The 27914-nt window shown below is 37.5% G+C and overlaps 2 long non-coding RNA genes across 3 annotated transcripts in view; both read left to right on the top strand.

Annotated features, from left to right (window-relative positions):
• The window catches only part of LOC118012241, a 344578-nt gene that overhangs the window by 3119 nt on the left and 313545 nt on the right, over positions 1 to 27914 (top strand). The window lies entirely within an intron of this gene.
• LOC118012242 overlaps positions 26647 to 27914 on the top strand; it is a 56620-nt gene continuing 55352 nt past the window's right edge. The window contains exon 1 of the long non-coding RNA XR_004679651.1: positions 26647 to 26747. This is a non-coding gene — a long non-coding RNA (uncharacterized LOC118012242). The remainder of the gene's footprint in view (positions 26748 to 27914) is intronic.

Genomic DNA, 27914 nt, shown 5'->3' on the forward strand with positions numbered 1-27914 from the left:
CTTCCTTCCTTCCTTCCTTCCTTCCTTCCTTCCTTCCTTCCTTCCTTCCTTCTCCTTTCCTTTCCCTTTCCCTTTCCCTTTCCCTTTCCCTTCCCCTTCCCCTTCTGTTCTTTTCTTTCTTGACAGGAAGGGCAAAGAGAGAATCTTAAGCAGGCTCCATGCCCAGCACGGAGCCTGAGTGGGGCTTGATCTCACGACCTTGAGATCATGACCTGAGCCAAAATCAAGAGTTGGCCCCTTAATAGACGGAGCAACCCAGGCACCCCAACACATTTCATTTTTGAGCTTTTACAAGCCTGAGGAAATACTACCAGATGTTCTGTTATAGCTGAAAAGACTGGTGGAGTTTTGTTCAGTTTCTTAGGGTCAGCAATCCTGGAACAGCTCAGCTGAGTGTTTCTTGCTTAGGGTCTTTCATGAGGCTGCATTCAAGATGGCAGTGGGGGTTGCAGTCTCTGAAGGCGTGGCTGGGGTTGGTGCATCTGCTTCCAAGAAGACTCCCTCATATGGTTGTTGTCAGGAGGCCTTAATTCCTCACCAAATGGGCCTTTCCACAGGGTTCTTACAACATAGTAGTAGGACCTCCCACAGAGCAAGCACGTGAGCAAGTGAGAAGGAGGTGGTGGAAGGTTTTAAAAGACATTTTCTCTTTCATCCTGCCTTTATGCAGAATGGTTTGCATATGCTTCTCACTAGCTCTTTGATCCCAAAGAAAGAACCAGATTCATATTACCAGATTGGAACTCCTTTTTGGTCATATAGAAGGTATTGCAGATGCCTCATCCAACCTGTGGGTGGCTTGACTCACCCGTAGTCAACAGACTGTCCTTACTCTCTTCCTCCACTTCCCAGTGTCACATAAGCCATAGGTTCGGTCAGTGGTTGAAAGCAGATTTTTTCAGCTTCATTTTAGGAATAAGAGAGTCTCATTTAAGTCTCTGTCTTCCATGGAATTTTGCCTTTGCTACCCCACTTAGTGTTAAGTTCTGATGCACCCATGCTTACGCATTAGCAATTCTGTTTGCTTGGAAAGCTCTTTTCCAGAATTTCATATGACTTTTTTGCTTTACCTCTTTAGAGAATCATTCATGACTGACCCATTTAAGGAAAAATGCTGTTATTGTTCTGTATCTCCCACAAAAGTGTAAATTCTGTGAGACAGGGACTTTGTTGGGTTTGGGTTTGTATACAGTTCTATTGCCCAATGCAATGCAGGGAAACTGGTATGTAGTGTGTACTCAGTAAATATTTTTAAAGATAAATAGATGAATAAAATTATGGCATTGTAGGTAGTAAGGTTGTATGTACTTGAAAAGGGAGAAGGGAAGAAGAAAGGAAATTAACATCAATTGACAAACTATTATGTGCCTGTTCCCTGTACTAGATACCTTGGATACATTATCATACTTAATTTTCACATATCTATGAGGCCAAGATCAAAATCATACCACTAATTAGTGACAGAGATAGGTTTTAAGGTCTCAGTATACTGAATTTTTATTTTTTTATTATGTTATGTTAATCACCATACATTACATCATTAGTTTTTGATGTGGTGTTCCATGATTCATTGTTTGCGTATAACACCCAGTGCTCCATTCAGTACGTGCCTTCTTTAATACCCATCACCAGGCTAACCCATCCACCCAGTATACTGAATTTATATATCAAATAGTTTTAAATACATGAGGACTACTGACTATATAAAGTAAGGAAGCAATAAATTCTGTTGTGTTGTAAATAATATTTTATGAACTATAATTGTAAGCTGTAAACATGAACTATTTTGTGGTTTTCAATATTCCACTACCAACAAATAGGATCTTGGAAATGTAGTTGAGGGCGCCTGAGTGGCTCAGTTGGTTAAGCGACTGCCTTCGGCTCAGGTCATGATCCTGGAGTCCCGGGATCGAGTCCCGCATCGGGCTCCCTGCTCGGCAGGGAGTCTGCTTCTCCCTCTGACCCTCCTCCCTCTCATGCTCTCTGTCTCTCATTCTCTCTGTCTCAAATAAATAAATAAAATCTTTAAAAAAAAAAAAAAAAGAAATGTAGTTGATAAGTGAAGTCTATGCTGGGATAACTCTTTGCCTTCAGTCTTTTTTTTTTTTTTTTTGCGCAGGACTAATCATGAGAGCCCCAAACAGCCGTTGGGGCTGAAAACTTCTTTTGATCAAGTGAATTACTGTTGCCTTGAATTTACTTTCTTTGCAATAAGTGAAGGAATGGATTAGATATCCCATCTTCTAAATAGCCATCAAAAATCCTGGTAGGATTCCCATTTTTCTCCGAGCATTAAGTCTTTAAAATTGCAAATGCTTAAGTGTTCAGGGTTTTTAGTAATATACTTTCTTGGAAAATATATCAAAATGAAGTTGTCAGAGATCCCTTAAATCACTGCTGAGCAAATAATCCTCCAAGGCTATCAGGGTCTAAGGGGATTTTTATTCAGCCTAGGGGTTATTTTGTTGACAAGGAGCTTACTAAACACTGAATAGAAGAAAACCCATTTATGAGAAATGGGCCAGTTGGTGCATCAAATCAGTGGTTAATCTAAACCTGGCAGAGAAACACATTCATTGTGTCAGCTTAGTAGAATGCACATGGGTCATACATTTTCTTTTTCATTTGTTCCAATCACAAACCAATTTAACTTTGTGGGTTGTGTGCTAAAAAGTTGATCCATGGATGCATGAAGAGAAATTGAGAAATAGCGTGCAGAAAATTTAGATTATATAATCTATTTAGGGAAATACTTAAATATAGCAAATTGTAATCAAGTCTCCTGCACTGCTTTAGCAATGTGAATATAGATTAGTTTTTATGAAAAATTATGAAAAGTTCAAATGTGTATTGTTTCCAGCAATCTGAAAGAATAATTATTGAATTTGAAATTTAAGAAATTTTGTAAGAAATTGAGAATATGATAATTAAATCTGAAATCATAATTGGATTTTTTGGAAAGGCAATACCTATCTCATTCAAGCATTATGCCCTTGATGAACAGGAAGAACATGGAGAAATCTTGGCCTTGAGTGGGCAAGCATGAGGACAGGATTGAGGAGCCTGGATTTCCAGCCCTGGTTTTCTGAAACTATCGTGATTTGACCTGGATTAACTCACTTCATTTTCCAGGATTCAATCTCTTTCTCTGTGACTGAAGATTTACACCAGATCTACAGTTCTACTTTTTAGGTTTCAGAACTTTCTTTAAAATATTTATTAAACCATTATGTCTAAGCCTGAAATAGAAAACAACAACAACAACAACAACAACAACAACAACAACAACAAAATAGGGCTGCTTTGGTTGGGGCTGGGACAGGGTAGTAACTGAGCACTTACATTTTCCTGGTCCTAACTCATGCTCCCATTGCCCATGAGAATTTCCAGAAAAGGCAATGGAACTATTTTATTTTTGGTAGGTAGTCCTTATCTTCTTTCCAGTTCTAATGCTTTGAGGTGTTTTTAAATAATGACAAACTCCCTTTGGATCAAAATTCCATTTTGAATTATGTAAAATGATTTCTTTAGTCAATAAATATTTATTGAGCCACTACTATATACCAGGCATTATTTAGGTTTTGGAATAAGTGAATGAACAAACAAGCAAGCAAAAAAATATTCTTTTACTCATGTGCCTATATTTAGTGAGGAATGACACAATAGAAAAATAAATACGTTGTATGCCAAAAGATAAGTATGTGAAGGGGCTGGAGCTTCTGGGATGGGGAGTCTGTATTGTTATTTTGTGCAGGATGGTCAGGAAAGTCCTCACTGGAGAGGGAACACAGAATGCAGAGATTCTGAGGTAGGGGCATGCTTGGCATGTCCATAAACAAGCAAAGGGACCCATGTGGCTTGAATGAACTGGGCAAAAGGAAGAGTGGTAGAAGGATGATATTACAAAGGTCTTTGGGAGGAGGAGAGTGGAGAGATGGTGCAAAATCATGTAGGACTTCTAGGCCACTGTAAGGGCTTTAGATTTCAGTACAAATGAGGTAGGCAGTTATGGGGGGGGGTTTGAGCAAGAAGTAATATTATATAACTTATGTTATAAAATGGCTTGCCCTGGCTTTTGTGTGGAGAATAACTTTATTTTTTTATTTAAAAATTTTTTCTTTTTAATTTTTTATTTAAATTGGATTAGCCAACATGTAGTACATCATTAGTTTCAGATGTAGTGTTCAATAATTTATCAGTTGCATATAATACCCAGTGCTCATCATATCGCGTGCCCTCCTTAATGCATATCACCCAGTTACCCCATCCCCGCACCCACCTTCTTTCCAGCAACCCTCAGTTTGTTTCCTATAGTTAAGAGTCTCTCATGGTTTTTCTCCCTCCCTGATGACTTCCCATTCAGTTTTCCCTACCTTACCCTATGATCCTCTGCACTGTTTCTTATATTCCACATATGAGTGAAACCATATTATAATTGTCTTTCTCTGTTTGACTTATTTTGCCCAGCATAATACCCTTCAGTTCCATCCATGTCAATGTAAATGGTAAGTATTCATTCTTTATAATGGCTGGGTAATATTCCATTATATATGTATGTGTGTATGTATATATATACACACATATATATGTATATATGCACACACACAAACCACGTCTTCTTTATCCATTCATCTGTTGATGGACATCTCGGGCTCTTTCCACAGTTTAGTTATTGTGAACATTGCTGCTATGAATATTGGGGTGCAGGTGCCCTTTCAGATCACTACATTTGTATCTTTGGGGTAAATACCTACTAGTGCAATTGCTGGGTCAGAGGGTAGCTCTATTTTTAACTTTTTGAGGAACCTCCATACTGTTTTCCAGAGTGGCTGCCCCAGCTTGCATTCCCACCAACAGTATAAGAGTGCTCCCCTTTCTCTGCATCCTTGTGAACATTCGTTGTTTACTGTCTTGTTAATTTTAGCCATTCTGGTGTAAGGTGGTATCTCATTGTGGTTTTGAGTTGTATTTCCCTGATGCCAAGTGGTGTTGAACATTTTTTTTCAAGTGTCTATTGGCCATTTGTATGTCTTCTTCTTTTTTTTTTTTTAAAGATTTTATTTGACAGAGAGAGAGAGAGAACAAGTAGGCAGAGAGGCAGGCAGAGGGAGAGGGAGAAGCAGGCTTCCCACTGAGCAGGGAGCCCGATGTGGGGCTCGATCCCAGGACCCCGGGATCATGACCTGAGTCGAAGGCAGTGGCTTAACTGACTGAGCCACCCAGGTGCTCCCATTTGTCTGTCTTCTTTGGAGAAATGTCTGTTCATGTCTTCTACCCATTAATTGACTGGATTATTTGTTTTTTGGGTGTTGAGTTTGATAAGTTCTTTATAGATCTTGGGTACTAGCCCTTTATTTGCTACATCATTTGCAAATATCTTCTCCCATTCCATAGGTTGCCTTTTAGTTTTGTTGACTGTTTCCTTTGTGCATAAGCTTTTTATCTTGATGAAGTCCCAATAGTTCATTTTTGTTTTTGTTTCCCTTGCTTTTGGAGACCTGTCTAGCAAGAAGTGGCTGCGGGTGTGGTCACAGAGGTTGCTGCCTGTGCTCTAGGATTTTGATGGTTTCCTGTCTCACATTTAGGTCTTTCATCTATTTTGAGTTTATCTTTGTGTATGGTGTACGAGAAAGGTCCAGATTCATTCTTCTGCATGTGGCTATCCACTTTTCCCAGCACCATTTATTGAAGAGACTGTCTTTTTTCCACTGGATGTTCTTTCCTACTTTGTCAAAGATGAGTTGACCATAGAGTTGAGGGTCCATTTCTGGGGTCTGTTCTGTTCCATTGATTCATGTGTCTGTTTTTGTGCCAGTACCATACTGTTTTGATGATTACAGCTTTGTAATATAGCTTGAAGCCTGGCATTGTGATGCTACCAGGTTTGGTTTTCTTTTTCAACATTATTTTAGAAAAAAACAAAACAGAACAAAACAAAACATTACTTTGGCTATTCAGGGTCTTTCTGGTTCTGTACAAATTTTAGGATTATTTGTTCCAGCTCTGTGAAAAATGTTGGTGGTATTTTGATAGGGATTGCATTGAATGTGTAGATTGCTCTGGGTGGCACAGACATTTTAATAATATTCTTCCAATCTATGAGCATGGAATGTTTTTCCATTTCTTTGTGTCTTCCTTAATTTCTTACATAAGTGTTCTGTAGTTTTTAGAGTCCAGGTCCTTTACCTCTTTGGTTAGGTTTATTCTTAGTTATCTTATGGTTTTTGGTGCAGTCATAAATGGGATTGACTCCTTAATTTCTCTTTCTTCTGTCTCATTGTTAGTATATAGAAATGCAACTCATTTCTGTGCATTGATTTTATATCCTGCCATGTTGCTGAATTGCTCTATGAGTTCTAGCAATTTTGGGGTGGGGTCTTTTGGGTTTTCCATATAAAGTGTCATGTCATCTGTGTAGAGTGAGAGTTTGACTTCTCTGGGACAATTTGAATGCCAATTTATTTCTTTTTGTTGTCTGATAGCAGAGGCTAAGACTTCCAGTACTGTGTTGAACAGCAGTGGTGATAGTGGACATCCCTGTCATGTTCCTGATCTTGGGGGAAAAGCTATCAGTTTTTCCCCATTGGGAATGATATTTGCTGTGGGCTCTTCATATATGGCTTATATGATATTGAGGCATGTTCCTTCTATCCCTACACTGTGGAGAGTTTTAATCAAGAGAGGATGCTGTACTTTGTCAAATGCTTTTTCTGCATTAATTGAGAGGATCATATGGTTCTTGTCCTTTCTTTTATTAATGTGATGTATCACATTGACTGATTTGGGAATGTTGAACCACCCTTGCAGCCCAGCAATAAATCCCACTTGATTGTGGTGAATAATCCTTTTAATGTACTGTTGGATCCTATTGGCTAGTATCTTGATGACAATTTTTGCATCCATGTTCATCAGGGATATTGGTCTGTAATTCTCCTTTTTGTAATTTTCCTTGGTCTGGTTTTGGGATCAAGGTAATGCTGGCCTCATAGAACGAATTTGGAAATTTTCCTTCCATTTCTATTTTTTGAAAAAGGTTCAGTAGACTAGGTATTATTTCTCCTTTAAATGTTTGGCAGAATTCCCCCGGGAAGCTCTCTGGCCCTGGACTCTTGTTTGTTGGAAGATTTTTGATTACTGCTTCAATTTCCTTTCTGGTTATGGGTCTCAGATTTTCTATTTCTTCCTGTTTCAGTTTTGGTAGTTTATAAGTTTCCAGGAATGCATCCATTTCTTCCAGATTGCTTAATTTGTTGGTATATAGTTGCTCATAATATATTCTTAAAAATTGTTTGTATTTCCTTGGTGTTGGTTGTGATTTCTCTTTCATTCATGATTTTATTTATTTGGTACCTTTCTCTGTTTTGATGAGTCTGGTTAGGGATTTATCGATTGTATTAATTATTTCAAAGAATCAGCTTCTAATTTTGCTGATCTGTTCTAATATACTTCTGGTTTCTATGTCATTGATTTCTGCTCTAATCTTTATTATTTCTCTTCTGCTTGGTTTAGGCTTTATTTGCTGTTATCTTTCTGCAGCTCCTTTAGGTGTAAGGTTAGCTTGTGCATTTGAGATTTTTCTAATTTTTTTGAGAGGGGCTTATATTGCAATGTACTTCCTTCTTAGGACCACCTTTGCTGTATCCCAAAGGTTTTGAACAGTTGTGTTTTCATTTTCATTAGTTTCCATAAAATTATTCTTTAATTTTCTGGTTGACCCATTCATTCTTTAGTAGGATGCTCTTTAACCTCCAAGTGTTTTAAGTTCCTTCCAAATTTCCTCATGTGATTGAGTTCAAATTTCAAAGCATTGTGGTCTGAAAATATGCAGGGAATAATCCCAGTCTTTTGGTATTGGTTGAGACCTGATTTGTGACCCAGTATGTGACCTATTTTGGAGAGAGTTCCATGTGCACTCGAGAAGAATGTGTCTTTTGTTGTTTTAGGATGGAATGCTCTGTATATATCTGTGAAGTCCATCTGGTCCAGTGTGTCATTCAAAGTTCTTGTTTCCTTGTTGATCTTCTGCTTAGATGATCTGTCCTTTGCTGTGAAGTGGGTGTTGAAGTTCCCTACTATTACTGTATTATTATCAATGTGTTTCTTTAATTTGGTTGTTAATGGTTGATATAATTGGCTGCTCCCAAATTAGGAGCATAAATATTTATAATTGTTAGAGCTTCTTGTTGGGTAGACCCTTTAAGAATGATATAGTGTCCCTCTTCATCTCTTAATACAGTCTTTGGTTTAAAATCTAATTTGTCTGATATGAGAATTGCTACCCCAGCTTTCTTTTGAGGTCTATTAGCATGATAAATGGTTCTTCACCCCCTCACTTTCAGTCTGGATGTGTCTTTAGGTCTAAAATGAGTCTCTTGTAGCTAGCATATGGATGGGTCTTGCTTTTTTATATAATCTGATATCCTGTGTCTTTTGATTGAAGTATTTAGCCCATTTACATTCAGAGTAACTATTGAAAGATATGATTTAGTGCCATTGTATTACCTGTAAAGTCCCTGTTTCTGTAGATTATCTTTTTTTCTTTCTGGTCTGTGTTACTCTTGGGCTCTCTCTTCGCTTACAGGATCCCTCTTAATATTTCTTGCATGGCTGGCTTGGTAGTCACGTATTCTTTCAGTTTCTGTCTGTCCTGGAAGCTCTTTATTTCTCCTTCTCATCTGAATGGCAACCTTACTGGATAAAGTATTCTTGGCTGCATGTTTTTCTCATTTAGTACTATGAATATATCATACTAGTCCTTTCTGGCCTGCCAGGTCTCTGTGGATAGGTCTGATGCCAGTCTAATATTCCTACCCCTGAAGGTTACGAACCTTTTGTCTCGAGCTGCTTTCAGGATTTTCTCTTTATCTCTGAAATTTACAGGCTTCACTGTTACATGTCGGGGTGTTGATCTATTTTTATTGATTTTGGGAATGGTCCTCTCTACCTCCTGGACATGAATGCCTGTTTCCTTCCCCAGATTAGGGAAGTTCTCAGCTATGACTTGCTCAAATATACCTTCTGGCCCTCTCTCTTTTTTCTCCCTTGGGCACCCCAGTAATTCTGGATATTGTTTCATTTTATGGCATTGCTGATTTCTTGAAGCCTCACCTCATGGTCCATTAGTTGTTTTTCTCTCTTTTCCTCAGCTTCCTTCCTTTCCATCAACTTGTCTTCTATGTCACTCTCTCTTCTGCCTCATATATCCTAGCTATTAGAGCACCCAATTTAGACTGCATCTCAGAGCATTTTTAATTTCAGCCCGATTAGATCTCATGTATGCACTGAAAGATTCGCTAGTGTCTTTTATGCTTTTTTCAAGTCCAGCTAGTAACTTTATAATTATTATCCTGATTTCCAGTTCTGATATTTTACTTATATCCATATTGATTAGACCTGTAGTAGAGAGTATTGCCTCTGGTTCTTTCTTTTGTTGTAAATTCCTCCTTCTAGTCATTTTGCCTGAGAAGAATGGATGAATGAGTGAACCTGAAGCTGTCAGAAACCAAGAATGAAAAGAAAAAGAAAGAGGAAAAGGAAAAAAAAATGGGGGTGGGGAAGAGAGGTATATAATCATATAGGGTGTACAAAGCAGGGTGATCCACTTGGTCCTGAGTGTATTTTGTCTGTGTGTTAAAAGACAGTCCCAAAATTGTAAAGAAAGCAAAACTTATATACATAAAAATAATAAAATTGAGTACAGTGAGAGGAAGCCAAAAATGAAGAATATATCTAAAAAATGCAAATGTAAAAGAAAGAAAGTTAAAAAAAGGCTTAAAAACAGAGTTGATAAAATAAAAAAATAGTTGAAAAAGGAAAGAAGAAAAAAAAGAAATGGAAAATTTTAAACCAAAAGATAAATGAATCATGAGAAAAAAACCTCGAATTCTATATACTATTTTCCCCTTGTGTTGGAGTTTTGCAGTCCTGTGTGGTCTGTAAACTTGCTGTTCACCTGTTCTTCCAGCTGGTCTTCTGGGGGAGGAGTCTCCTGAGCTGATTCTCAGGTGTCTTTGCCTGGGTGGAGTTGCACAGCCCCTTGCAAGGGGGCTGGGCTCAGTGTAAGCTGGTTGCTCTATGTGGCTTTTATTCCCTGAAGGCTTTCTGCCCTGCTTCAGAGGATGAAAATAAAAATGGCCACCTGATCTCCAGCCCTAGAGCTGAAAGATCGGGGTCCCCTCCCTTCAGTAAACCCTCAGGGATAAGCAGTCTTCACTTTTGTGTGTGCCAAACTCTGCAGACTGCTATGGTGTGTACCCACCCCGATCCTCCCCAGGGAAGGCAGAGGGTAGCTGCATTTCTGCACTTTGTAGGGCCCTGGCAAAGTGCGCACCTATTCTGCCCCTCCAGCGGAAGGTGGAGGGTTGCCCGTTACTGTCCTTTACATGGCTCTTGCACTGAGAGCTGTCCCCTGGTCATGCAGGCACCTGTTCCGCCCCTCCCAGGGGAAGATGGAGAGTCCTCGTATTCCAGACCTTTGCAGGGTCCCCATGCTGTGGCTCATGGTTTATGGTGAACCGAGCTGAGAGCCCCCTCCCCAGCTCACTGACCTTAACCAGTTTCTCTGCTCCAGCGCTTGGGAACTTTACTGGCTCCGGCACCCCGTTCTTTCTGTGACTTGGAGATCCTGAGACCACACTGTCCCACCTAGGATTCTGCCCCCACTTCACCAAGTGAGCACCTTTCAGGAAGGGTATCTCTCACTGGAGCAGGTTTCTAAGGGTTCCGATTTTGTGCTCCAGGGCTATGTCACTTTCCTGTAGCCAGCTTAGGGAGGCTCCCTCCCCACTCCGTTTATCTTCTGATATCTCCCCTCAGATTCACTTCTCCACACCTCTTACCTTGGTCACTTTTCTACTTGTAGAGTTCCAGCAATTCTTTTCTTACCTCAGATTGAATTCATGGGTGTTCAGTATGATTTGATAGTTATGTAGCTAAATTCAAGGGACCAGATGAAATGAGGTCCCCTATACTTCCTCCATCTTGCCTCTCCTGAGAATAACTTTAAAGAGGTCCAGTATAGAAGAAGACAGAGCAGTTGAGTCGTTAATAGAACGATGTGGGTGAGATGTGTGATGGCTTGGACTAAGGTAGTAGTGGTGAAATAGTGAGAAATTGTTAGGTTCTGGATATATTTGGAATATAAAGCCAACAGAATATATTGGTGAATTGGATATGTGATATGTGAGAAACAGAGGAAACAAGGATGATTCTAATTCTTGAAGCTGAGTAACTGGAATGATGGAGATGGTGAGATGGAAAATCCTGCCAAAGGAACAGATTTTGGAGTAAAATAATCCAGAGTTCTGCTTTGGGGATATGCTTATTAGACATTCCAGTGGATGCTGAGTAAGTAGTTGGAGATGTGAGTCTTGAGTTCAGGCAAGAGCTCTGGGTTGATTATTAAATTGAAAGCAGAGAGCATATAGAGGAGATCATAATTGAAGTTATCACCAAGGGAATGAGTGTAGATTGAGAGGAGTCCAAGTACTGAGCATTCCAATGTTAAGAAAGTAGAGCAACAAGGAGAAGCAAACAAAGGAGACTAGAAAGAATGGTTAGTGATACAGAAGTGGAATCAAGAGAAAATGCATGGAAACCAATTGAAGGAAGGGTTTTGACAAGGAGTCTGAGTGATTAAGTGGTTCAAAAGCTATAGATACGTTAAGTAAGGTGAAGTCTGAGAAGGAGGAGGAGGTGATCACTGGTGACTTCATAAGACTGAATGAAATAGAGGCCTTGACTGGATTGCATTCAATAGGAAAAAAATCATCAGGGAGTATAATATATTTTTTGATGAGTTTTTTTTGCTGTAAAAGGTGGGAAGAGTGAAGGTGATAATATGGGAACAAGAAGTTACTTAAAGATGACGTATATTACTGCATGTTTGTGTGCTGATGGGGGATGATCCATGGGGGTAATGTGATGATGCCTTAAAGACAGAAGAATTCCTAGAACAATACTCTTGAGTAGGTAGAGGATATTGGGATCTAGGGCACACATGGAGAAGTCATACTAAGATAGAAGGAAAGAAGGTGGTTATAATCTGGGGGTGGAGGCATTAAAGATTTGAGGAAAGTGAAAAAGTTGTAAAATACAAGGAAAATCAAAGTATAAAGTAGGAAAAAAATGGCTTGGGCAGCATGAAAGACCTACTTGAGGTTAATGCTCTTGACTTCAAAGTGAGACCAGTCAACATGGTTCTGTGTTTTTCTCCAGTTACTTGCACCTGCATGAAGGCAAGTGCTGTGTAAGGAAGGAGGAGAGAATATAACGGGGATAATAACCTGTGAAAAAAATTTGCAAGATTGTAGGTTCTAGTGGGTAGAAGAAATATTGAAAATCGTACCAGAGAGAATGAAGAAATGTGGAGGAGGGGGTGGTGCAAAAGAGAGTAATGTTTAATATTGAGATTGTGAAGGGGATGTCATTTAGGGCAGCGTGTGGCTTAAGAAAAGAGGAAATAAAAATTATTTAAAGAGTAGAGGTCAGTGAACTGCCTGGCTATTAAAATCACCAAGAATTATGACAGCAATCAAGTTGTAGACAATGGCAGTGACCGTATCTCAATTACATTATGAAAATCATGCTGTGTTTTAATTGAAATTCAAAGTACTTAGGAATTAGAAGTATAATTATCTTAATTTAAAAGCAAAAATTTCACTGGAAGAGTAGATTAAAAATCACTGTCCAAAAGCTGTATTTTATTGAAAAATGCCATGTCTTTTTGAGTTGCTCCATTTAGTGTACTTAGTAGAAACATTATAGATGTATAACATTGTGGTTTATGGTGAACCTGACATATGTACTCCTTATGGCTCCCACATCTTTGTGCTTGTCCATCATCTCTCAAACAATAAAAGGATACAGAATCCTGTTGTGCAAAGAAGTATAAAAAGTCTAATACTTGTTTGAGAAGCAAGTTCTGCTAACCATTCTAAGTGATATAGGTCAAGTTTACCTGATTTCTTTTTTTTTTTTGTAAACAAAGTAAAACATAGCCATGAAAACAAACATTTATCTTTAGAACTAGATATTATTATCTGGACTATGATGTATATATACTAACTATGCATCTGTTATGTTTGATTTTTCAAACAGACTTACTATTGAACCCCATGATTAGAGGATGGATGTCTGGGGTCTGAGTTTGCCTTAGCCATTGTGATAACAGTAGAGATATTAAAACTTTGATCCAGTCTTCCTATTTTTGAGCTACATTTTAGGGAAAAAGAAAGGTCATTTCAGATTTTGGCATGCAGAAAAAATTCAAAGATACCACCGAGGAAAAGTCACTGTTCCAAGAAATTACCTGCTGTGCAACTTGAACAAATTACCAGTCAGCATCTGTCTTTGGCAATAAAGACTATAAACTAAATTGGTCCCCAATATATATTAGATGGAACCCCATCTTGTGCTCCTATCTATTTCTCCTGAAATTGGTGTCATTGTCTCACTTTTAATTTGTTTCACTTACTGTCATTATTTCACCTTTAAGTTGGAGAAGAATGTTCTAGGCTCTAGCACTTTTATTTCAAAACATTTTCTACCTGATCCTAGAATTTAACTCAAATCATCTCATTTTACCAGTAAGAAAACTGAGGACCAGGAAAGCACAATGGTTTGTTCAAGTTCATATTATTAGTGGAAGTTGCAATCGGAAGCTAGATCTTCTGTATACATCTACTATATCTTACTGCCATTAAAATACTAGTTGTAAATAAAATTTGGCAAGGTTACAGCTTGACACTTGAAAATGTTAATGATTCTTTACCTTTAAAGAGCTTACTCAATTAAGACAAATATTCTGGTCTGTTACCACAGCACTACAGAAGCATAATTAGAGTCTGGGGGAATCTAAGCATTAACATTTATAACAGTGGCGTTTCTTTTTCTTTTTTTTTTTCTTTTTTAAGATTTTATTTATTTATTTGAGACAGAGAGAATGAGAGACAGAGAGCATGAGAGGGAGGAGGGTCAGAGGGAGAAGCAGGCTCCCTGCCGAGCAGGGAGCCCGATGCGGGACTCGATCCCGGGACTCCAGGATCATGACCTGAGCCGAAGGCAGTCGCTTAACCAACTGAGCCACCCAGGCGCCCAACAGTGGCGTTTCTAAGTAAAATCTGATTATAAGCTTCTAAATATGTTAATAATTACTATATAGCATTTCCACTAGAAATATATGAGAAAGGTTCTTTTTCTAAAACATTTAAGTTTCTTTTTTTTTTAAAGATTTTTATTTATTTATTTGACAGAGACACAGCAGGAGAGGGAACACAAGCAGAGGGAGAGGGAGAAGCAGGCTTCCCACTGAGCAGGGAGCCCAATGCAGGTCTCAGTCCCAGGACCCTGGGATCATGACCTGAGCCGAAGGCAGACGCTTAACAACTGAGCCACCCACGCGCCCCTACTATTTCCTTTTAAATAAAAGGGAAGGACAACTCTATTGTGAATTTGTTGCTTAACTTTTATCCTATTTTCTGCATCATAACTCTGATATTAAAACCTTCTAATTTCAAAAGAATATTTTGTTTAAAAATATTTTCAGTTTTATTGAGGTATTGTTGACAAATAAAAATTGTGTATATTGAAAGTGTACAACATGATGTTTTGGTTCATGTGTACATGATTACCACAATCAAGTTAATTAACAAATCCATCACCTGACATTGTTACTTTTATTTATTTTTTATTTATTTTATTTATTTTATTTTTTAAATTTTATTTATTTATTTGACAAAGAGAGACACAATGAGAGAGGGAACACAAGCAGGGGGAGTGGGAGAGAGAGAAGCAGGCCTCCCGCTGAGCAGGGAGCCCGATGCGGGGCTCGATCCCAGGACCCTGGGATCATGACCTGAGCTGAAGGCAGACGCTTAACGACTGAGCCACCCAGGTGCCCCATTGTTACTTTTATTTTTGTGGTGAGAACATTTAAGATACACTGTCATAGCAAATTTCAAGTATATAATACAGTATTATAACTACAGTCACTGCATGAGATCTCCAGAACTAACTCATCCTGCATAATTGTAAGTTTGTCCCCTTTAACCAACGTCTCCCCATTTTTTCCATTGTCCCAGTCCCTGGGAATCACCATCATACTCTCTGCTTTTATGAGTTTAACTTTTTTAGCTTCTCTATATAAGTGAGGTCATGCAGTATTTGTCTTTCTACATCTGGCTTATTTCACTTAGCACAATGTCCTCTAGGTTCATCCATATTGTTGCAGATGGCAGGATTTCCTTATTTTTAGAAGCTGATTAATATTCCATTGTGTATATAAACACACACACCATATTTTCTTAATTCATCTGTCAATGGACACTTCAGTTGTTTCTGTATATATCTTGACTCCTGTGAACAGTGCTGCAATGAATATGGGAGTGCAGATATCTTTTCAAGGTACTGATTTTGTTTTTTTTAAATATATCCCAGAAGTGAGGTTGCTGGATCATATGGTAGTTTCATAGTTAATTTCTTGAGGAATCTCTATATTGTTTTCTATAGTGGCTGTACAAATTTATATTCCCACGATGTACAAGGGTTCCCTTTTCGCTACATCCATACCAATACTTCTTATCTTTTGCATTTTTGCTAATAGCCATTCTAACAGGTGTGAGGTGATAACTCACTGTGGCTTTGATTTGCATTTCCCTGATGATTAGTCATTTGAACATCTTTTTATATATCTGTTGGGTTAAATTTTGTGAATGACACAATTTCTACAGCCTCAGATGCTATCCAGAACCTGGTTGTCCTAAATGATGTAGTGATTTTGTCCACATGCAGAAAAAAGGATATTTTTATTCATAGCATATATTGAGTGTGATTTGACAGCAACATCAGTGGTAGTTTGGTTCTCTGTGTTCACCACTCTACTTAATTAAAAAAGATTCAACCATAAATATTCATTAATGATGTTGCTCCCCAGTGACCTACTGTATCAAGGGCTGTACTTGCCCAATTCCCAGGTTGCTGCCACTTTATTTATTAACTTTATTAGCACATACGTGTGTTTTTTATTTGACATTATCTGCTTATTGCCCCAAAGGTTTTGTGTTTTTCTTTCAGACTCCGGATATTAGCAGTAGGGACTGTGGAGTTCTTTTCCCAATTTACTCCTTTATATAATTTGCTGATCTAGTAACCAGCTAAAATAAGATATTACCTTGGCTGACCTAGTTAATCTCAGTGCACTGACTACTCTTGGATATAAGTCTTTTGTGCCTTCACTAAAGTTTCTCTTAGCTCATGTTATTCTATGAAAAAAACAAAAACAAAACAAACATAATAGGAAGCAAACACAACAGCCACAAAAAGCATAAACTGTTAGCATTGATCCATGAAAGATGACTAATAAGTCCCTTCAATTACTGTTGAGTCATTGTCAAGAGAAGGCCTCAAACTACCTCATCCAGTGGCAACAAGATCACTTGAATTATTTTCTGTCTGTGATCATAAGGTATTGGCAACATATTATTAAAATTAAGTAAAATTATTCTATGGAAAGAGGAGGAGCCTGGGACACATAGGAAATCAGTGAGTTTCTGAAGATAAATATTAGATTTTTCATTTCCTGGCTTCTGTGAACAGATTATTTATATGATTTATGTGTTCATAGCTATGAATAAAGCAGTTAATTTGGAACATACTACTACTAACAGTAATAGTACCACTTATAGAGTTCTCATGTGCTGGACAGTGTGCTAAACACTTTTAGGTATATTATCTCTTTTGAGCTTCAAGACTTCTTCACAATACAGTTTTTGTTATTTTTTATATTGAAACCTAAGAGAAATTACACCCACAGAGCTCAAACAAAGATACTCATTGATGTCATAAAGAATATTCTCAAAGCATTCCTGTTATGTGTCAGACTGTGCTAGGGACTGACCTGCTATCTTGTATCTGGCCTTGAGTAAAAAGAAGATAAGTTAAACTTTAATTATTTCTTCTATTCTTCAGAATTCTGTCTTTCTTAAGAGTTGAGGTGATTCTGGGATGATCCTCAAGGTTTTTTCTATCCTATCCTTTTTCTTATTTCCTCCTAAATCCAGGAGGGTTAGCCAGAAAGAATCCTGAATACTGTGAAGAGATAATTCCCTTTGTAGTAACTGTTGCCATATTTGTGATGGAAGAGAAAATTCTAGAAAAGGTGTTCCTGCTATACTTTTTTCCAGTGTAAGGTGTCAGATCATGCCAATAGACCTGTGTCTCTTGAGGTGCACCTGTACCTATAATCAGTGTGTAGAATCTGACCAGAGAAAGGGCATTTTAAAAAAAAATATTTATTTATTTTATTTACTTTAGAGAGAGAGAGAGAACATGCACGATTGCATGAGTGGAGGGGAGGGGCAGAAGGAGAGAGAGAGAGAGAGAGAATCTCAAGCAGACTCCTTGCTGAGTGTGGAGCCTGACTCGGGGCTTGATCTCATGACCTTGAGATCATGACCGGAGCCAAAACCGAGTTGGATGCTCAATTGACTGAGCATTTTGCTAATATCAGTTACAATTAATCACTCTTGTATTTATTGAGCACAGATATTCAGTCCAACCTTTATACATTATGTAATAACTATGGGGAAAACACTGTAGTGAATTAAATAATTTGGAGTATAAGAAGATGATTAAATAATTTTGCCTTCAAGAAGCTTACCATCATACTTTGGGGATGACAAGTACACAAATAGTTTCAGGTACCTGTTTTTGTGTTATATTCATACCTTATAGTTTTTTTTCCCTCTGTATGAGTTGGTTTGGTGTGTCTTACTCTGTCATTACTGGCTGAAATCCAGCTGAGTTTATTTTGAACTTGTTTCACATCTGTTGGAAGGCCAATATCTGGCTCATCATCTCTGTGTAACATCCAGGTCCCCATGGACATATAAGATATATATATTAACTAAATTTTTTTCTTTATTTTTTTTTAAAGATTTTATTTATTTATTCATGAGAGACAGAGAGAGAGAGAAGCAGAGGGAGAAGCAGGTTCCCAAGGAGCGGGGAGCCTGATGCGGGACTCGATCCCAGGACCCTGTGGGATCATGACCTGAGCCAAAGGCAGACGCTTAACCATCTGAGCCACCCAGGCGCCCCCAATTTTTTTCTTTAGAAATAAGTTCCTAAGTATAAAATAGCTAAAGGTATATGTTTGAGTGAATATTTGTTCTGAAGCCTTGTATCTGGCTGTGTGTTTGTACATACATGAAGGTGTCTAAGAATCGCTGGGGAATCTCACCCAAGCTGGATCAGGGTTGGAGCAAGGGAAAATTGCTTTTTTGAAGAAATGGGAATAAATCAGTCATGATTCTCCAGCCAGAATGTTTGATCCTCTGAAATTTTCTAAAAGAGAGGATCCAGATAATACAGTAATGTAACTTGTTTTCATTTGGCTATTATCTGTTAATTGTCTTGACCATGTTATACTTGAATATAAGTTGATCTGAGCAGCTTTATATGATGCAAAGTACATTATCATCTATTAACAAGTTACTCTCAGTAACTTTGTCTCCTGACATGATGTTCCATTTGCATGTGTGTTTTAGATGGAAATTGCTTTCTATATGGTTTAAGGGGACTGAAGGGATCATTGTGTGTAACTGCAGAGGATAGAAAATTGGTCTACTACTAGATCCTGCTATTTCATTGTCTGTCTTTTTACTTTAGATTTAGTTTAAACTTTCCCCTTACCTTTGGTAGCCTTTTTATTAAAAGGTAAGAAAATTAATGGTGGAAATGGATATTGTTTTCTAGGATTACTGAATGTATTCACATGGATTTATTTCTGAGGAACCTACAAGAAGTTGCATGGGGATTACAAATTACTTTTTGTTAACAGCCTTTGCAGACTTTTTTCCCATGTAATATTTTTGTCATTCTTCAGATTGAAAAGATTCTGGAGGGAAGATTGTGCTTGGATTTGCTAGAGAATATAGAGTAGGCATAAGTCTGTGAGTAAGTGTGAATGTGAGTGTATGTGTATGTGTTTGTGTGAATGGAATGCATGGAAAAGGGCAAACATTTAAAATTATTTTACACAGGAATGTATAGAACATCCTGAATTGCTATCCAAGATATATTGGTTTTCTCCTTTTAATCTTTGAGAAAAGATTACTTTTTCTGTATTTCATAGCTTGTACTATGTTGGACTTGTGGCCCTCTGCCATTTCCAAAAATCTGGGATGCAGACCAGGTTCAAACAAGATTCATAGGCCACCCAGCAATCCATATGCTGACCTTTAAGTCAATCTTTAGTGACTGCCAGGTGTCAATGTGTGATGTTGGACACATTGGCAAGAAAACAATTAAGGAGGAAGAAACGGGAAAGAAGACTGAAAAAACTTCAGTATATAATGTTGCTATAATGGTCTGTGATGTTAGAGTGCCAAGGGCTAAATATTCAGGACTCTTTTTTTTTTTTTAAGATTTTATTTGTTTATTTGACACAGAGAGAGCATAAGCGGGGGTAGCTGCAGGCAGAGGGAGAGGGAGAAGCAGGCTCCCCGCCAAGCAAGGAGGCGGATGTGGGGCTCGATCATGACCTGAGCTGAAGGCAGACGCTTAATGACTGAGCTACCCAGGCACCCCTTATTCCAGACTCTTGAACTTAACCCTGAATTTCTTTGCTGCTGAAAGTTCGATATACTTAATTTTAGTTGAGTTATAGAATTTTCATGTTAGAAGAAATAATCTAATAAAAATGACAATTTTCAAGATAAGGAAATTGAGATATAGAATAGCTATTTTTCTCAAGATAGCTATTTAGTGACAAATTCTTGGTTAAAAAGCAGGTCTCTTGACTCGCAGTGCATGGGACTTACCATGAATTCGGGCACTGAAAGTTGGATTTTTTTCCCCCTGATGATTACCTGACTGTAATTAATAGGCATATTAATCATGTGTAATATTTGAGATAAACTAATTTACAGATTATCTAATTTATAGTTTTCCAGATGAAGTTTCTACTGGCTATAACTTCCTCCCAGTGTCTACTTCAATTCTTAGCTAACGCTTGATTTTGTTATGACGTCCATGTTCTATCCTTATATAGTAGCCCCACCCCCACCCCGGGGGGATATGCACCAAGACCCCCAGTGGATGCCTGAAACCACGGATACTACCGAACCCTATATATACTATGCTTTTTCCTATACACACCTATGATAAAGTTTATTTTATAAATTAGACACAGTGAGAGATTAACAACAACAGTAATAAAATAGAACAATTATAATAATATACTGTAGTAAAAGTTATGTGAATGTGGTCTTTCTGTCTTTCTCAAAATACCTTATTGTACCATACCCACCTTTGTTCTTGTGATGATGTGAGATGATAAAATGCCTACATGAGGAGGAGATGAAGTGAATGACTAGGTAATGTGATCTAGTGTTTGGTTACTATTGACCTTCTGACAGTGTGTCAGAAGCAGGATTATTTGTATCTGACTGCTGTTGACCTTGGTTAACTGAAACCTGGAAACTGAAACTGGATAAGGGGGGTCTACTGTACTCCACTCTACTTGACTGGCTCCCCTCCCCCCACTTTTTCTTTTTCTTTTTTTTTTTTTTTAAAGATTTTTTTTTTTTTTTTAATTTATTTGAGAGAGAGAGACTGAGAGAGAGAGCACATGAGAGGGGGGAGGGTTGGGAGGGTCAGAGGGAGAAGCAGACTCCCTGCCGAGCAGGGAGCCCGATGCGTGACTCAATCCAGGGACTCCAGGATCATGACCTGAGCCAAGGCAGTTGCTTAACCAACTGAGCCACCCAGGTGCCCATCCCCACTTTTTCTTAATCTAGGTAATCTCCTTGGCAGCTGTACGGAATATGAGAAAAGTTAGTTGGCTGTCAGCATTGTTAAACAGGCAATTCAACTCCCAAGTATTGTTTAACGTCCTCTGATTCTTAGTCCAAGAATTTGTGGAGGTGCCCATAGGCAGAGGAGTAGAGAGGAGAAGCAACAGAAATCAGATAGCACTGATTTATTTACACTGATTCACTACTGGGACAGTGGCAGCACTGACCGGTCTACAGCCCTGACATTTTCTAAATAAGCATATGTGAATTTATGTACATCTACAAATACAAGTCATACCCCTTCTTCATTGTTCCCTCTTTTGCCTTCACAAAGTTTCTCCCCATTTCTACTCTGGGAACAGTATGTGCCAACTCCTAGAGAGTCCTCAAAATGCTGCTTATTTTGTGCCACTATTAGACTTGGGCATCTAGTTTATTATACTAGCGCTATCATATCAGTATAATATGGGAAGAGGTTTGGGGTCCTAGGCTACCTTGTTTGGTACTTGGGCAGTTCTTTCTCAGTGGTAATTCTTATTTTGGTTGGTTTCTTTCCAAATGCATAGAAACAGTATTATGCTTCTGTAATCTTAATTGTGCAAAACAAACAAAAAACTCCATGTTAGTTGTTTTATTTTATTTTTTTAAAAGATTTTATTTATTTTGAGAGGGAGAGAGAGAGAGAAAAAGAGTGAGCATGCACGCACGGGTGGGGGGAGGGGCAGAGGCAGAGAATCTCAAGAAACTCTGCACTGAGCATGGAGCCTGATGGGGAGCTCTATCTCACAACCCTGAGATCATGACCTGAGCTGAAATCAAGAGCTGAAAGCTTAGCCAACGGCGCCACCCAGGTGTTATTTTATTTTTTAAAATATTTTATTTATTTATTTATTTGAGAGAGAGAGCATGAGAGGGGGGAGGGTCAGAGGGAGAAGCAGACTCCCTGCTGAGCAGGGAGCCCGATGCGGGACTCAATCCAGGGACTCCAGGATCATGACCTGAGCCGAAGGCAGTCGCCCAACCAACTGAGCCACCCAGGCGCCCCCACCCAGGTGTTATTTTAAATTTATGTTAGTTATTTTAAATTTATTTTACAGACATCAATTAACCTTAAATTGAGCTATTTTTCCCAGTGCCTTTGTTCTTTGGTTCTGTTTTTGCTACAAGGCTGTTCTCCCTTAGATGATTAAACCTACTTATTTCTAAAATGTTATTTGAACTTGGGTCTATCTACATGTTATATTTTTATTCTTGTGATATTAGTTCCAAGTTTTCTAAATGGTCTTTTCCTGATAACTTACGTTTCTTGGCTTTCCTAGAATTCAGTCATTTCAGCCATTTGTGTCCTTTTTGATATGTAAGATGTTGGTGAAATATTTGGTGAAATTTTACTGGATTGGGCTCGAAGTCATAGGAAATAATGAGGAATGTCAGATTTTACATTAAAAATCCTTATCATGTTCTCCAGGAGAGTGAGATTTTTTTTCTGTTAAATTTCAACTTCCTGGAGATTAGGGTCATTTTGTCCTTAATCACCTATCTGGATGATCTGCGTTGTGAATAGGCACACTTTGTGTATGTGGTCAGTTTGGAGCCCAGTGTAGATAATTTGTCTTTGAATTATGAACATTTAACTTCATTTGAGGTAGAAATCTATTTAATTAATGACAACAGTACAAATTTCAGGCATGACAGAAGGGTCTAGACCTCCTTAAGCAGAGCATAGAGCATCATATCTACTGTGTGTCCTATGAGGTTTAAGAATGGGAAAATAAATTGCAAAAGGCAAGTTGAAAGAAATAATGGTAAATAATAACTCTGAATATTTAAGCAAAAGTAGTAGAAGAAAATGTAGACTTACTTATATATGTGATATGGGAAGATAGAAACAGTTCAAGGATAATACTAAAGTTATTAATAGTAGAGTTAACTGGGGCCTAAGGTGAGAGAAAGTTCGTGCTCCAATACCATGCAGTAGTAACAAGCAGAATGTTTTGCTGTTCTATATGCTTCATTAGGCTCGAAAGTTAAAATGCCATTGCTTCCTTTGAACTTGCCTGTCATGTTTTATCTCATGATGGATTAGACCATATTACCTTCATAAACAGCATATGAACTGTAGGGAGCCTCTTTTCTCTAGTTATTTGGAAAGATGAACAACTCTGCATACTCTAAAATAAATGATGTTTCTTCTAATTCCAAGGTTTTAATTGTTGAATTGTAATCACAAGGTACAGATGATATATTTGTTTAATTAAGAAAGTCTGATGTTCATGAGGAAATAAGAAAATGGGTAGCAGTGTGTATAAGAGTCAACACCAAGGGCTAAGATTGTCACAACTGAGTTATCTTTGTGCATGTAATCAAATGCGATTCATCTATCACATCATATTTAAGGGAGATAGTTTAAAATGCTTTATATGTTTATGAATCTATAGTTTCCATAGTATTGGTCTGAACACCTAAAAACTTGGCTTTGAAGTAATTTTTGGTTGTATAATTTATTAGCAGCTTAAGTTTTTTCATCTTTGAATGCATTTTAGTATTTGAATTTAAAATGAATTCAATTAAAGGGCAAATAAGCAATGATGAAAATAGAACAAGAGTGAGAGCAAGTTGTTGCCATTTGGTAGAAAGGCAAGAGAACTAAAATGGGAGTCAGATCACGCCAATTCTGGTCCTAGGCTGACTTTCACTCACTATGAGACCTTTATCTTCCGGGACCCCAAAACCCTTTTTATGTAAATTAAAACATATAGATTAGAGGACTCCTGGGACGTAAACTGCATAGTCGTTTAACAAATAAGATTCCCTTTTCCTATTGGGCATACAGATTCCTTTGCATTTTAGAAGTGCCCATTGGAAGGGCACCTGGGTGGCTCAGTGGGTCAAGTGTCTGACTCTTGATTTTGGCTCAGGTCATGATCTCAGGGTGGTGAGATTGAGCCCTGACTTGGGCTCCATGCTAGGGGTGGAGTCTGTTTAAGATTCTCTCTCTGCCCCTCTCTCTGCCCCCCACCCACCCACATGCATGCATGATAAGGCTCTCTCTGTCTCTAAACAAACAAACAAACAAACAAACAAATAAATAAATAAATAAATAACATATGCATTATGATTAGTGACCAATCATGTCATTTCTTTCAAAATCTATTGATTTTCTCAGTGAGCATGTTATTCAATTAATACAAAATGTGGAGTTGTATAGCTTCTTTGTCACGAACTGATAAACCCATGTGTCATTTTACGCAAATGGATACTTGGAAGAGGAAATTGGCTAATCAAGATGAAAGTACAACAAAGAAACAAAAGATGATAGTGTTGGAAGTGAAATTCCAATTGAATGTAAATGTAGTTATAGAAGGAATAGCTGACTGTGGGAATGATAACACTGCCTGCCATTGGAGAGACTAGATATGCAGCCTGAGGAATTTAGTAATGGTGAACATACTAAAACATACGTGAGGAAAATAGTTGTGATGAAAAGGAGAAAGATGTCCCAGAGAAAGTGACACTGGCATAAAATTTAACATTAAAGGAACATTTGGGGGTATTTCATGACATAGAAAATATAAAGATAAAAGTGTAGAAGCTGATCCAAACAAGAATATGACAATTTTCAGGGCATAGAAGAGGTGCTTGCTCTGTATTGTAGTATATGACAAGGAAGCACATTCACACTACTCTTTATAAGATTTTTTAGACAAAGAATTAAAGCATTCTAATTCTTAATGTTTCTAATGTTTTAAATTACAGTATGTTGAATAAATATCAGCTTTACTATTTTTTCACTTCCCTATATATTTATAGCCAACAGTAAGAGAATTTTTAATGTTTTGACAAAAAATTATAAAGGTCACAAAATAATTATAAATCTTCCAATTGATGATTAAGGTCAGTTTGTACAATTGCAGCTTGCACAGTCATTGCATATGAAGGGATCTTTTCTGGATTCTCTATCTGGTTCTATTTATCTAAACACATAATCTAACACCAATACTACACTGTCCTGATTACTATAGATTTATAGTAAGGTTTCAGATCAGTGTAACAAGCTTTGTTGTTTTTAAAAATTGTTTTGGCTATTCTGTGTTCTTCGCATTTCTGTAATTTTAAAAATCAACTTGTCAATTTAAAATATCCTTCTGGGGAGGGGCACCTGGATGGCTCAGTTGGTTAAGCGACTGCCTTCAGCTCAGGTCATGATCCCAGGGTCCTGGGATTGAGTCCCACATCAGGCTCCCCCTGCTCTGCAGGGAGCGTGCTTCTCCCTCTGCCTCTGCCTGCCACTCCCCCTGCTTGTGCTCTCTCTCTCTCTGTCAAATAAATAAATAAAATCTTTAAAAAAATATATCCTTCTGGGATTTTAATTGGCATTATTGTTGAATCTGTAGCTCTGTTTTGGAACAATTGATATCATATAGTTTGAACAATTGATATCGTATAATTCAAGTCTCCTGAAGATGGTGTATCTCTTCATTTATTTGGGTCTACTTTGATTTTCCTATAATTCTCATTCTGCAGATCTTACATATGTTATTATTATCTCTGCTAAGTGTTTCCTTTTTGAAATTATACTAGTATATGTGAAATAATTTTCAACATTCACATAATTTTTTTAAAGATTTTAAATTTTTAAGTAAACTCTGTACCCAGCTTGGGGCTTGAGCTTACAACTCCGAAGAGTCACATGCTCTACTGACTGAGCCAGCCAGGTGCCCCTGACATTCAAATAATTTTTTTGAGTGGATATATTATTTATATTTATATTTAAATTATTTATTTATATCTTCAGCTCTTTGGATAAATACCTAGGAGTGGATTTTTAGGCTATATGGTAAGTATATGTTTAATTTTGTGAAAGAAGTGCCAAACTCTCTTTCAAAGTGTCTATACTTTAAATATTTTTAGGTTGTATCTTATAATTTGATATACTTTTCATTTTTATTAGGTTCAAAATATTTTCACAATTTCCATTGTGATTTTCTGTTTGAACCAGGGGTCATTTAGAAGTATGTTGTTTGATTTCTTAATACATGGGGGTTATTATATTAATATTTTCTTCTTATTGACTTATAGTTTATTTACATAGTAAGTTTTGATCAAGAATCATATTCTGTATGATTTCAATACTTTTAAATTTACTGAGACTATTCTATGGCTCAGTATGTGGTTTCTTTTGGTTAATATTCCAGAGTGTTGTTTCACTCTCTTATATTTTTTTTGTTTGATTCTTTTGTCTTTCGTGCCAATTGCCAAGAGAACAACCCTCAAATTTCAACTATATTTATGTGTTTGCTTATTTTTCATTTTAGTTCTATCAGGTTTTGCTTCATATATTTTCAGGCTGTTTTGGGGGGCATATATATTTAAGATTTTTATGTCTTCTTGATAAATTGATCCCTTTATCATTATGTAATGATATTCTTTATTCCCAGTAACATTCCTTATATTGAAGCCTATTTTGTCTATTGTCATCCCAAATTATTTTGGTTGGTGTTAACATGCTATGTCTTTTCCCATTTTTTTTATATTTCTGAAATACTTTTTTAAATTTAATTTTTTTATGTTAATCACCATACCTCATTTGTTTTTGTTTAATCTGTGTATTTTTTTAAAGCGGGTTTTGTATAGGTAGTTTATAGTTGGGTCTTGCTTCTTTTGTGCAGTCTGACAACTCTGTTTTTCTTGTTGTTGTTGTTTGTTTAAAGATTTTATTTATTTACCTGACAGAGAGAGACACAGCGAGAGAGGGAACACAAGCAGGGGGAGTGGGAGAGGGAGAAGCAGGTTTCCTGCCAAGCAGGGAGCCCTGTGTGGGGCTCGATTCCAGGACCCTGAGATCATGATCTGAGCCGAAGGCAGACACTTAACAACTGAGCCACCCAGGCGCCCCAACAACTCTGTTTTTTTTATTGGAGTCTTCAGATCATTTTCATTCACACATTTAATGTAAGTATCAATGTCATTGGTTTAAATTTACCCTCTTTATCTTTGTTGTCTATTTGTCCTATATGTATTTTTTCAAATTTCCTCTTTTACTGCATTCTTTTTGATTGAAATTAGTCGGGCTTTAAAAAATAATTCCACATTTATCTCCACATTTGACTTATTCGTTATATACCCTTTTCTTAAAATTTTAGTGGTTGCTTTAAGCTTCCAATATACATCTTTACTCTTTTTTTTTTAAGATTTTATTTATTTATTTGAGAGAGAGAGAGAACGAGTGGTTGGTGAGGGGCAGAGGAGAGGGAGGAGAAGACTCCCCGCTGAGCAGGGATCATGATGTGGGACTTGATCCCAGGGCCCTGGGATCATGGCATGAGCTGAAGGCAGCCACTTAACTGAACCACCCAGGCACCCCTACATCTTTACTTTTTAAAGATAATGTTACACTGCTACAAATATTGTGAAAGAAATTTACAACACAATATTTCTATTCCTCCAGAACTTTTTGTGCTATTGTTGTCACATATTTTACTTTACATATGTTATAAATGACAGAATACGCTGTTACTATTTTTGCTTTGAACAATTATCTTTACAAGATTAAGATATAAAAACTTGTCTTTTATATTCATCCATAAATTTACCACTTCCATCTGGTATCATTTTCTTTCTGCCTGAAGAACTTCCTTTTACATTTATTCTATTCCAGGTTGGTGGCATTACAGTGAAACTTTTTAGCTTTTGTTTGTTTCAAAGTCTCTATTTGATCTTCATTTTTGAAAGATATTTTTACTGGGCTAGAATTCTAGGTTAAGCTGTTCTTTCAACAATTTAATTCTTTTAACAATTTAAAGATGTCATTCTATTGTCTGCTGGGTGGCATAGTTTCTTTCTTTTTTTTTTTTTTAAGATTTTATTTATTTATTCATGATAGAGAGAGAGAGAAACAGAGGGAGAAGCAGGCTCCCAAGGAGCAGGGAGCCCGATGGGGACTCGATCCTAGGACCCTGGCATCATGACCTGAGCCGAAGGCAGACGCTTAACCATCTGAGCCACCCAGGCGCCCAAGGGTGGCATAGTTTCTAATGAGATTTTTACTGTCATTGTTATCTTTTTTTTTTTTAAGATTTTATTTATTTATTTGACAGAGAGAGAGACACAGCGAGAGAG

The sequence above is a fragment of the Mirounga leonina genome, unplaced genomic scaffold (genome assembly GCF_011800145.1).
Source record: "Mirounga leonina isolate KUSES-001 unplaced genomic scaffold, KU_Mleo_1.0 Mir_151, whole genome shotgun sequence".
Taxonomy (NCBI): domain Eukaryota; kingdom Metazoa; phylum Chordata; class Mammalia; order Carnivora; family Phocidae; genus Mirounga; species Mirounga leonina.